Here is a 9,282-nt window from a genome sequence, read left to right on the forward strand (position 1 = left end):
GCAGTGAGATGTGTGAGCTCTCCCCTTACAAAGGCCAAGCAATGGTCCTTCGCCATGCCAGGCTCTGACATCAAGTGGGTGCTCTGACAGAGACTACTGAACAAGGGTGAATCTTGTTCACTAAGGGACTCTTAGCGCCTGGGCTTCAGGAGCAAAGGATGAGCCACTGGGGTGACTCGTTAGGACAAAAGTGGACACTTAGGGCATGTGCACAGAGGTGGCACCTGCTGCTGTTTCAGGACGAGCAATGAGTGTCTAGTCTGGGCCTAGCCCAGGGGCCAGTATCCAAGGCCAGCATACCAGGGCAGGAGCTGACCCCAGGCAGCCTGAGGACCAGGGCCCGCCAGTTTGTGGAGATTCCACCTTCCTCCCCTTCCATCTGAGCTGTACAGATCTAATCTAACCATTCCTTGCTGTTTCTGCTGAAAGCAAGAGGCAGGGTGGGGGTGGGGGATGGAAGGGAACTTAAAAAGCAGAACAGGGATGTGCACTTAAAACATATCCTACTTAAAGTTAAAGCCCCAGCTTAGAGAAGCCTGCAGAAGGCCACACGGTAAGCGCAGGGAAGACCGTGTAAGTGGGGATCAGCACCCAGCCTAAAGTCCTTCAAGACCTCCGCTCCCATCCTGTCTGTGGCATCTGTTTTGGAGGCTGGCCTAGGATGACTATGGAATCTCTGGGCTGGGAGCAGGGTGTGCTACGCTCCAGCTTCCCCTGGACCTTTCTTCTTATCTTGCTTTTTATCAGGATATTTTATCACAGCAACACGAAAAGAAACCAAGACAGAAGGCGTACAGAACACAGACAAACAAACAAAATTAAAGCCTCGTGCCTTCCAAGTACGACCTGATTTGTTACTTATGTTCAGTAAAACATTCTCAGCCAACATGTTAATTTGGGGAGGGAGGTAAAAACATTCAGTCTATAGCAATGAGCTTGAAATATTCCTGGAAAAAAAAAAAAGACTCCATCTGTGTTGGTCGCTTTTATGTATCGGTATGCTTAGACGCACTGTTTTGTTAAACAGGAGTAGAGCTGCTGCTGGGAAGAAATTTTGTAGCTATGATTGACATATAAAGTCAGTTGATGTCAGGTACAAAGGCAGCCCTTCCTAAGGTGAGCTCATGCTATCAGATAAAGGCAGGGCTAGCCTAACCTGTAGTTTCTGGACTAGATAGCATTAAGTTGGGCTGTGACCACAAGTCTCATAGGCATTTCCAGTCTGCTGGCCTAGTCTACAGATCTTAGGCTTGGCCAAGTCCAGACTAATTGGAGTATCAAAAAGAAAAAGAACAGATTGATCAAAAACTTCAAATAAATAAAGATCTATGCGTTCTGCTTGGTATGGGGGTGCAGGCCTGTAATCCCAGAATGCCCGAGGCTAACATGGGAGGGTCATCTGCTCCAGGTCACTCTGGGCTAAAACAGGTACTAGGACAGTCTGGTCTATGTCGGGAGAACCTACCTTAAAAACAAAACAAACAAACAAAAACCAAAAAGCTCAAAGCAAGCCTCACAGGTCAATCAGAGAAAACAAGGACAAACAAAACATCTGCAGGAAAATAATGGAACTGGAAAAATCTCTTAAGGGAGGCAATACATTTAATGAGAAGTCAGGCACAGCACGTTCTCTCCCGGGGCAGATCCCGGCTTCTACGTCTTATATGCATGTATTTGTGAGGCGTAAGCATGTGCAGAGGCCCCAGAGCGGGGCTTTAAGGGAGAAAGGTAGGGAGAGAAATAGAACACATATGATCCAACCATGGTGGGGTGGGGGATGTTGGGTGGAAGGCTTTAACAGGAATGAGGGAGCAAAGGGATTGCAGAAAGGGTCGATCAAAACGAAGTATGTATGAAAACGCCACAAAGAAACTGGCCGCTTTGTAAGCTAACTGAAAAATAATAATGAAAAAAAACCTCAGTGTGCTCACAGCAATGTTTGAAAAGAAATCGAAAGGGGGAAACCCACTTCATCTGTCACTACTGATGACAGTTCTGCCACTTCCCCATTCTAGACACAATCATGCCTTCGGACTTCTTCACAGGAAATGTGGTAAGATGGTAGAGTTGGAAAATCTCTACTGTGCTCCCCAGGGAGAAATCAGGTCAGGGAATGGGTCATTCCGGCCACTGAAAGTTCGCATCAGAAAGTCCCTGGGGGTTGGGTTCTGTGCAGTGACAAATGACGACCCTGCCTGCAACTCCTCTGCTCGCTGCAAGGTGACAATGACCTGTTATGATGGAGCAATGAGGGTCACCACCTTAGCACTGGGTCCAGCCAGCATCAGGCACTTTCCATGGCGACGTGGGTCACAGATGCCTGTTCAGAGTGTGTAGAAGTTTATCACTAGCTTTACTTATTTCTTTCTGTGTGTGTTACAGGGGCAAGTCTGTGTGTGGCATGTGTGTGTGTGTGTGTAGGTCAGAGAACTGACAAGAATCAGTTCTCTCCCACCACGTTGGTCCTGGGGATTGAACTCAGGTGGTCAGGCTTGGCAAAAAAGCACCTTTCCCTAGATAGACCTATTTTCTATGGTGTGGTTATGCCAAGTCCTGGCTACAAGACAAACCAAAGACCCAGGAGACAAACAGTTGTCTCATGTTCAGAATATGGGATACTCTGTAGAGAACTAAACTAACACTCTCTCTCTCTCTCTCTTTCTCTCTCCCTCCCCTCTTCTCTTCCTTCCCCCTCCCCGCCTCTCTCTGTGTGCCTGTCTTTCCCTCACTGTATGTTAAAACAAAACAAAACAAAACAAATGAATAGCCAAGCACAGAGGTGTGTGGGAGAGGTGGAGGCACTGCATCCTTGGGGCTTGCAGACTAGGAGGCCCAGATAAACTGGAGAGTTCTAGGTTAGTGAGAGACCCTGTCTTAGAAACAAGGTATGCGGCTCTTAAGAATGACTACTAAGGCTGTTCTCTGACCTCCACACACACACACACACACACACACACACACACACACACACTTAAGAGAAAGAAAGAGAGTGAAGCATAAAAAGCCCGTCCTTTCCTGCACTGTGAGGATGGTGGGGTGAGCGACACATCTGACAACATTTGCTGTGACCGCGGGCAGAGCCCGCTGAATTGGACATTGTCAGATGTTTACTCAGAGCGAACAAAAACCATGATTATGTTGTGTCCTCTTCTGTAAAATGCAAAAGGCAAACCCCATGATTTCACAGCAAGAGTAATGCTGGCCACCTGCACTTGGGTGAATGTGCGTCTGTCTGTCCCAGTGAGCCTGTCCTTAAGGTCTGGCCAGGCCAAGCCCAGCTGTGTCCCCAGAGTGTCCACCAGCTCCTGGAACTGTGTAGCCAGGCAAGATCAGTAGATGGTGACTTCAGGACAGAGCGTCAGGGAAAAGCGAGTTAAATACACCAATGACTTAAAACCCTAGGTCCTGTCCAAACCTATTTTAGCCAATGTTCATAGAGAAAGGGGAAATGGTTGGGCAGATAGCTTGATTGGTAAGGTGCATACCTTGCAAGCCAGAGAACCTGAATTCACCCCCCTAGACTCCCACTACAGAAAAGCTGGGCGCAGCAGCTCATGCTTGCAATCCCAGAGCTAGGGAGGCAGAGATATCCCAGCCAGCCTAGCCTATTTGACAAGTTGAGACCAGTGAGAGACCCTTTCTCTGAAACCAAAATAGACAGTACCTGAAGAACAACACTCATGGCTGTCCTCTGGCCCACACATGCACCCACACCCACAGGAACAGGTGCACACACACACACACACACACACACACACACACACACACTTACACGTCTACACACATAAGCACAAGAAAGGAGGCAACAGGTAGGCCCTAAGTGAGAAGATGGATAAGCAGGCAGGTGCTAGACAGATACACTTGCCATGGATGGGACCCCAGCTCTAGGGAGGCCACAGTCTCCCTGTCCTCTTTCCAGTGCTGAGGGCCACATCTGAGCTTGGATGAATGGTTCCTCTAGCCCTTTCATGCCCATTTCCTGAATGTCTGACCTGTGCCCAGCCCCAAAGAGAGTACTGAGTGTCACTGCTAACCAGACCCAGTCTCCGTCTTCCAGTGGCAGAGTTGAAGACTATGGCTCTCTAATGAATTCACCTCTACTCAAGGAAAAAAACAGTATTTTGCAAAGTGTGATAGAAGTTTTTAATGTGGCACCTGAGCAGGAAGTGATTTTTTTCCCCCTGAGTGTGATCTTCTCCACACCTTTAATTATCACGTGGAGAAGCAGAACACCCATCCTCATTCACTGTCAGGTTAGGACTTGGGTCCAGAGCTGGGGAAATGGATGTGTCACCAAGGCTCCTGCTGCTCAAATACATGGACCTGAGTTGGGATCTTTAGTCTCCAAGGTTTCCCCACACATCCTAGTGTGGATGTGCACACCTGTGACCCAAGTGCTGGGGGAAGGGGCTGGAAGATAGGTAGGAAACAACTGAGGGAGACTCCTGACATGGACTCTTGGCCTACACACACACACACACACACACACACACACACACACACACACCACATGCATACACATAGGCACACACATACATGAGCACACACACTCATCTCCCCCCCAAATAATTGGCTGTAAGAGTCTGATTCTTCCATTAGGACAGAACACCTTTCTGGTGTGGGGGTGCTGGGTATATAGTATGTAAGAAAGCCAAGCACAGAGTTCTAGGCTTGAGTAAGGCTAAGAGTCGCCTGTAATACCGAAGTTACGTGACTCAAAGGAAGCATTCTGGGGAGCTGACACAAAGCTGAAGATGACATGCCAAGCAGCTGAATGTTCACCCGTGTGTGTGTGTGTGTGTGTGTGTGTGTGTGCGCGCGCGCGCACGCTATGTATGGCATGTGAAAGTCAGGGGAAAACCTTCCGGACTCACACCTTGTTTTGAGGCAGGGTCTCTCCTCTCTCACACTCCATGTCAGCTGGCCCTCACATTTCTGAGCACTTCTCCTGTCTTAGCCTCCCGAGTGCTGTAGGGATGCTGAGACCACAGAGCAATGCCACCACACTGGGCATTTTTACACGAGTTTCAGAGATTAACCTCAGGTCATCAGGCTGGCTTGGCAAGTGCTTTTACCTGATGAGCTGTCTCTCCAGACCCACATTTAGCTGTTTTTAATGGTAGCTCCATATTCAAGTTATAGATAAACCTAAATTAGACACAGCCAACTATAATGTATGTGGGCCATCCAACATCTATCTGGGCCTCACTTTTCACCACTGGACTTATTCCGTGCTCTGACACAGCACCTCAGGATGCGTACGTTTGTTATATACCCCGATACTGCTCTCCTAAGGGGTGCCTGTCCCTGTAAGTGTGATTCAGGGAAGTGAATAGTTCTCTTAGATACCCTATAACCCTTTATTTATAGATTAGTGTAACTTTAGCAATACTTTAGAAGGGGGGGCAGCTTTGCTTCTGTTTAGTAAGCCCTGTTTTGTTTGTGTGGTAGCTAATACAAAGATAGAGTAAATTTCCAGTGAGCATCTCCCAGGATGGGGCTCATAACTCTAGACCAGTGGTTCTCAACCTCCCTGATACTGTGACCCTTATACATTTCCTCATGTTGTGGTGACCCCTCCAACCATAAAATTATTTCATTGCTACTTCATAACTGTAGTTTCACTCCCGTTATGAATTATAATGTCAATATCTGATATGCAGGATATCTGATCTGAGACGCCTGTGAAAGCGTCGTCGTTCGGCCCCCAGAAGACTCCCAGCCCACAGGTAGCGAGAGAGCTGCTTCTCTATGGATCTCAGCAGCGATTTGCAGGAGCGCTGGGTGAAGGGCCGTTTGCTTTTTTGCCACTTGAGGTGTTTACACATTGGTGAGGCTGGGACAGGTCAGACTCCTGCCTTACCTGTGACGTGGGCCCCACGCTACACCGATCAAACAGACTGGGAATAGTGGTAATAGTCACCATTTACTGGTCCCTACGGTGCAGGGTCGGCGGAGTTGAGGTTCCTTCCGTCCCCTAACAACAACCTCGCCAAACCAGTGCGATGCTTTCTTTAAGAAGAGCAAGTAGCAATTGGCGCAGGACCACGTGAGCAGCGTGGACAGAAGAGCCATTCACTGTGGCACCAAGCCTGAACTACAGCTGTGTTGTCTTCTCAGTCCGCGTCTTTTAGGGGCACCACGGGCTGCGAGGTCAGCAAAGAGCAGAGGAGAAACAAGGAAACTGTCTTCTCGACAAGTCTGTTTTTCTCTTTTGGTGTGTGTGTGAATGTCTGAATGTATGTACACACACACACACACACACACACACACACACACACACACACACACACACACACACACACACACGCAAGCACGCACATTCGAGATTGTGTACAGGTGGAGGCCTGAGGTTGATCTCACCAATCTTCTCCCATCAAATTCTTTGAGACAGGCTCTCTCAATCAAACCCAGAGCTCACTGATATGGCTAGTCTGACTAATCAGCTTGCCCTGGGTTTTCCCTGTCTAGACCTTCGAAGGCTAGAGTTACAGGTGCCCCGTTTACCTGGAATCTGGGGATCTGAATTCCTCATAATCACCGAGTAACATACTCAGCTGCCCAGACAGCCCCCTCCCTTTGGAGGACTCCATTTTCTGATGGCAAGAGGAAAGAACTAGTTTATATATTGTCAGAAGCCTTGTTGTTATCCTGGAGTTAGCAGGTGGCCAAGTAACCGGACCCACCGCTGAGACCCCTCTAAACATCCACGTCAGCAGGTTTGGAGGCTGGGGTGGAAGGAGACAGGTCCCCTGGAGCATTCTTTGGATAGTCATCTTTCTGGGTCTGCATGGATGACTGCAGAGAAACTGGACAGACCCAGTAGATGATGGGCAGACGTCAGTGCTTAGCACGGGCTAGGAAGGCCTTGGCCTCTTTACTCACTCTTCTTCACATCTGTCCCTGGTGGGGGAGGCGTGGAAGCAGGAGGCTTGAAGTTCCCGGCCACCGTCTGCAGTCAGAAATCAGAGAGCAAGGACGGTGGCGCTCATCTTGAGTTCTCCATTTTATTCGGTCTGGGTCCCGGGTCTGGTGGGATGGTGCCGCTCACATTTAGGATGGTATGCATGGATCACATCAGGTGCAAAGGGAAAGTTTCCCTTAATCATACTAGTCCATTGTGTGTTGCCATAATAGAATGCCTGATGCTGGATCATGTATGTAAGGAGAAGAAGTTGATGTAGCTCACAGTTTCAGATGCTGACTATGCAAGGTTGGGTGGCTCTCCCTCACCCGACCTCTAGTGAGGGCTTTGTGGCTCGTATACCATAGCATGACAGAGTAGTCACATAGGCATGTGGCACGGTGTCTCTTTATAATAACCTGCTCTCACGAGAACTAACTGAACCATGAGAGAGCTACACTCATGTGTTCTGAGAACAGTGCTCCATGGGGTAGTCGCCTTTCACTAGGCCCCATCCCTTAACAAGCTACACTTATCAATATTGCTGCAGTAAGCACACTTTCAGCCTAAAGGAGTTGAAAAGGAGCAGGACTACTGAAAGGGAACACTGACTTGATAAAATCTGGTGTCTACTGACTTGATAATATCTGGTGTCTACTATGTATCACCATTTATCCCATTCATGTTCCCACAATAAACTGAAAAGGACACTACTCCACTATTACAGATTGGATTAGAACAGTTCAGGCGAGATGCCTATGAATGGAAAAGTGATACACAGGGAACTGATTTCTGACCCCGCATCTGTCTACTTTTCCCACAATACTTTTAGGCTGGTGGCATTTTACAAACGAGAGGGAATGAAAGTCATTCGAATCCATGGGTTCTTGGATACCTTACCACACGTTTAAATTCTCTGAAACAATTCGTTCTGCTTGTAGATTCGTCTAGATTCTGGGCAAGATAGCCCTTTCCATATGTTAAGAGGTGAAGTCCATTCCAGTGTGAAGGCATAAAGCTGGTCTATTTCAGAGATGGTGGGGTGCTAACTGAACTCACACTGGGTCTACTAGCCAGATGTCCTTGTTAACGTCATCATCTCTGAGTTTCCACCTATAAAAGGGTAGTAATGAAGCCATGAAAACCACAGAGATTCTTTTTTTTTTAAGTTAAAATATAATCATATTATTTCCCCCTTTTCTTCCCTCTCTCCAACCCTTCCCATGTACTCTCCACTGCCCTTGCTCTCTCTCAAATTCATAGCCTCCATTTTATAAACTGTTTATATATATATATATATATATATATATATATATATATATATATATATATACATATATAACTTTCTTAGTCCACGTACTGTTACTTGAATGGACGTGATTTTTAGGGCCGGCCACTTGCTATTGGATAACCAATGGGTGGGGGCAGCCATTATCTGGAGACGACTTCCTTCTATGGCTCCTAGCATCCCTTGGTCTCCTGCAGTTCTCTGCCTGTGGCCGAGGCCTGATAGACTTCCCCCTTCCATATTAGCATGTCTATTGGCGGAATCCCTGTTCAGTCCTGTTGAGACGGGTGGTGCTGATGAAACTTCATACATGTCACTTCTCTGACATTTCTGGGAGAACTCTCACAGTAAACTTCCTGTTTTTCTGACTCTTACAATCCTTCCTCTCCCTCTTCCTCTGTGACCCCTGACCTTTGGTACATCTGTGCTATAGATGTATCAGTTGGGGCTGGGCACCCTGTGGTCACTTGATCTTTGCATTTTAACTAGTTCTGGTTTTCTGTCATGGTCTCGGTCTGTTGCAAAGAGATGTTTCCTTGATGGGGGTGAGAACTAGACTTCCAGGTGGGTAGAGGGATAAGTATTTAGAATGTAAGTAGGAGTTACACTGATTTAGAAAATGACAGTTGTAGGTTCTTCTTCAAGATCCATGACTTCACCAGCCCCAGGTGGCTGGCTAGGTTTCCGGTACTAGGCATGATTTCCCTCTTGTTGAGTGGATTTCAAGTTCAGTTAGAGAGGTGTTCTTACTGTCGAGGTATGTGTGCCTCTATTACACCCTTAGGGACTTTGTGCCATGGTGGCCTCGTTGTTTTAGCACATAGGCATCCTAGGTGGGTATGTTACTTCCCTTCCTTAAAAACTTGCATGGCACCTCCTGGTACCATATCCACATATTCTTTTTTTTTTTTTTTTTTTTTTTTTTGGTTTTTCGAGACAGGGTTTCTCTGTGTAGCTTTGTGCCTCTCCTGGAACTCACTCTGTAGCCCAGGCTGGCCTCGAACTCACAGAGATCCGCCTGCATCTGCCTCCCGAGTGCTGGGATTAAAGGCATGCGCCACCACTGCCCGGCTTACAACCAAATGTTCTT

The sequence above is a fragment of the Peromyscus maniculatus genome, chromosome 19, assembly GCF_049852395.1.
Source record: "Peromyscus maniculatus bairdii isolate BWxNUB_F1_BW_parent chromosome 19, HU_Pman_BW_mat_3.1, whole genome shotgun sequence".
NCBI classification, from domain to species: Eukaryota; Metazoa; Chordata; class Mammalia; order Rodentia; family Cricetidae; genus Peromyscus; species Peromyscus maniculatus.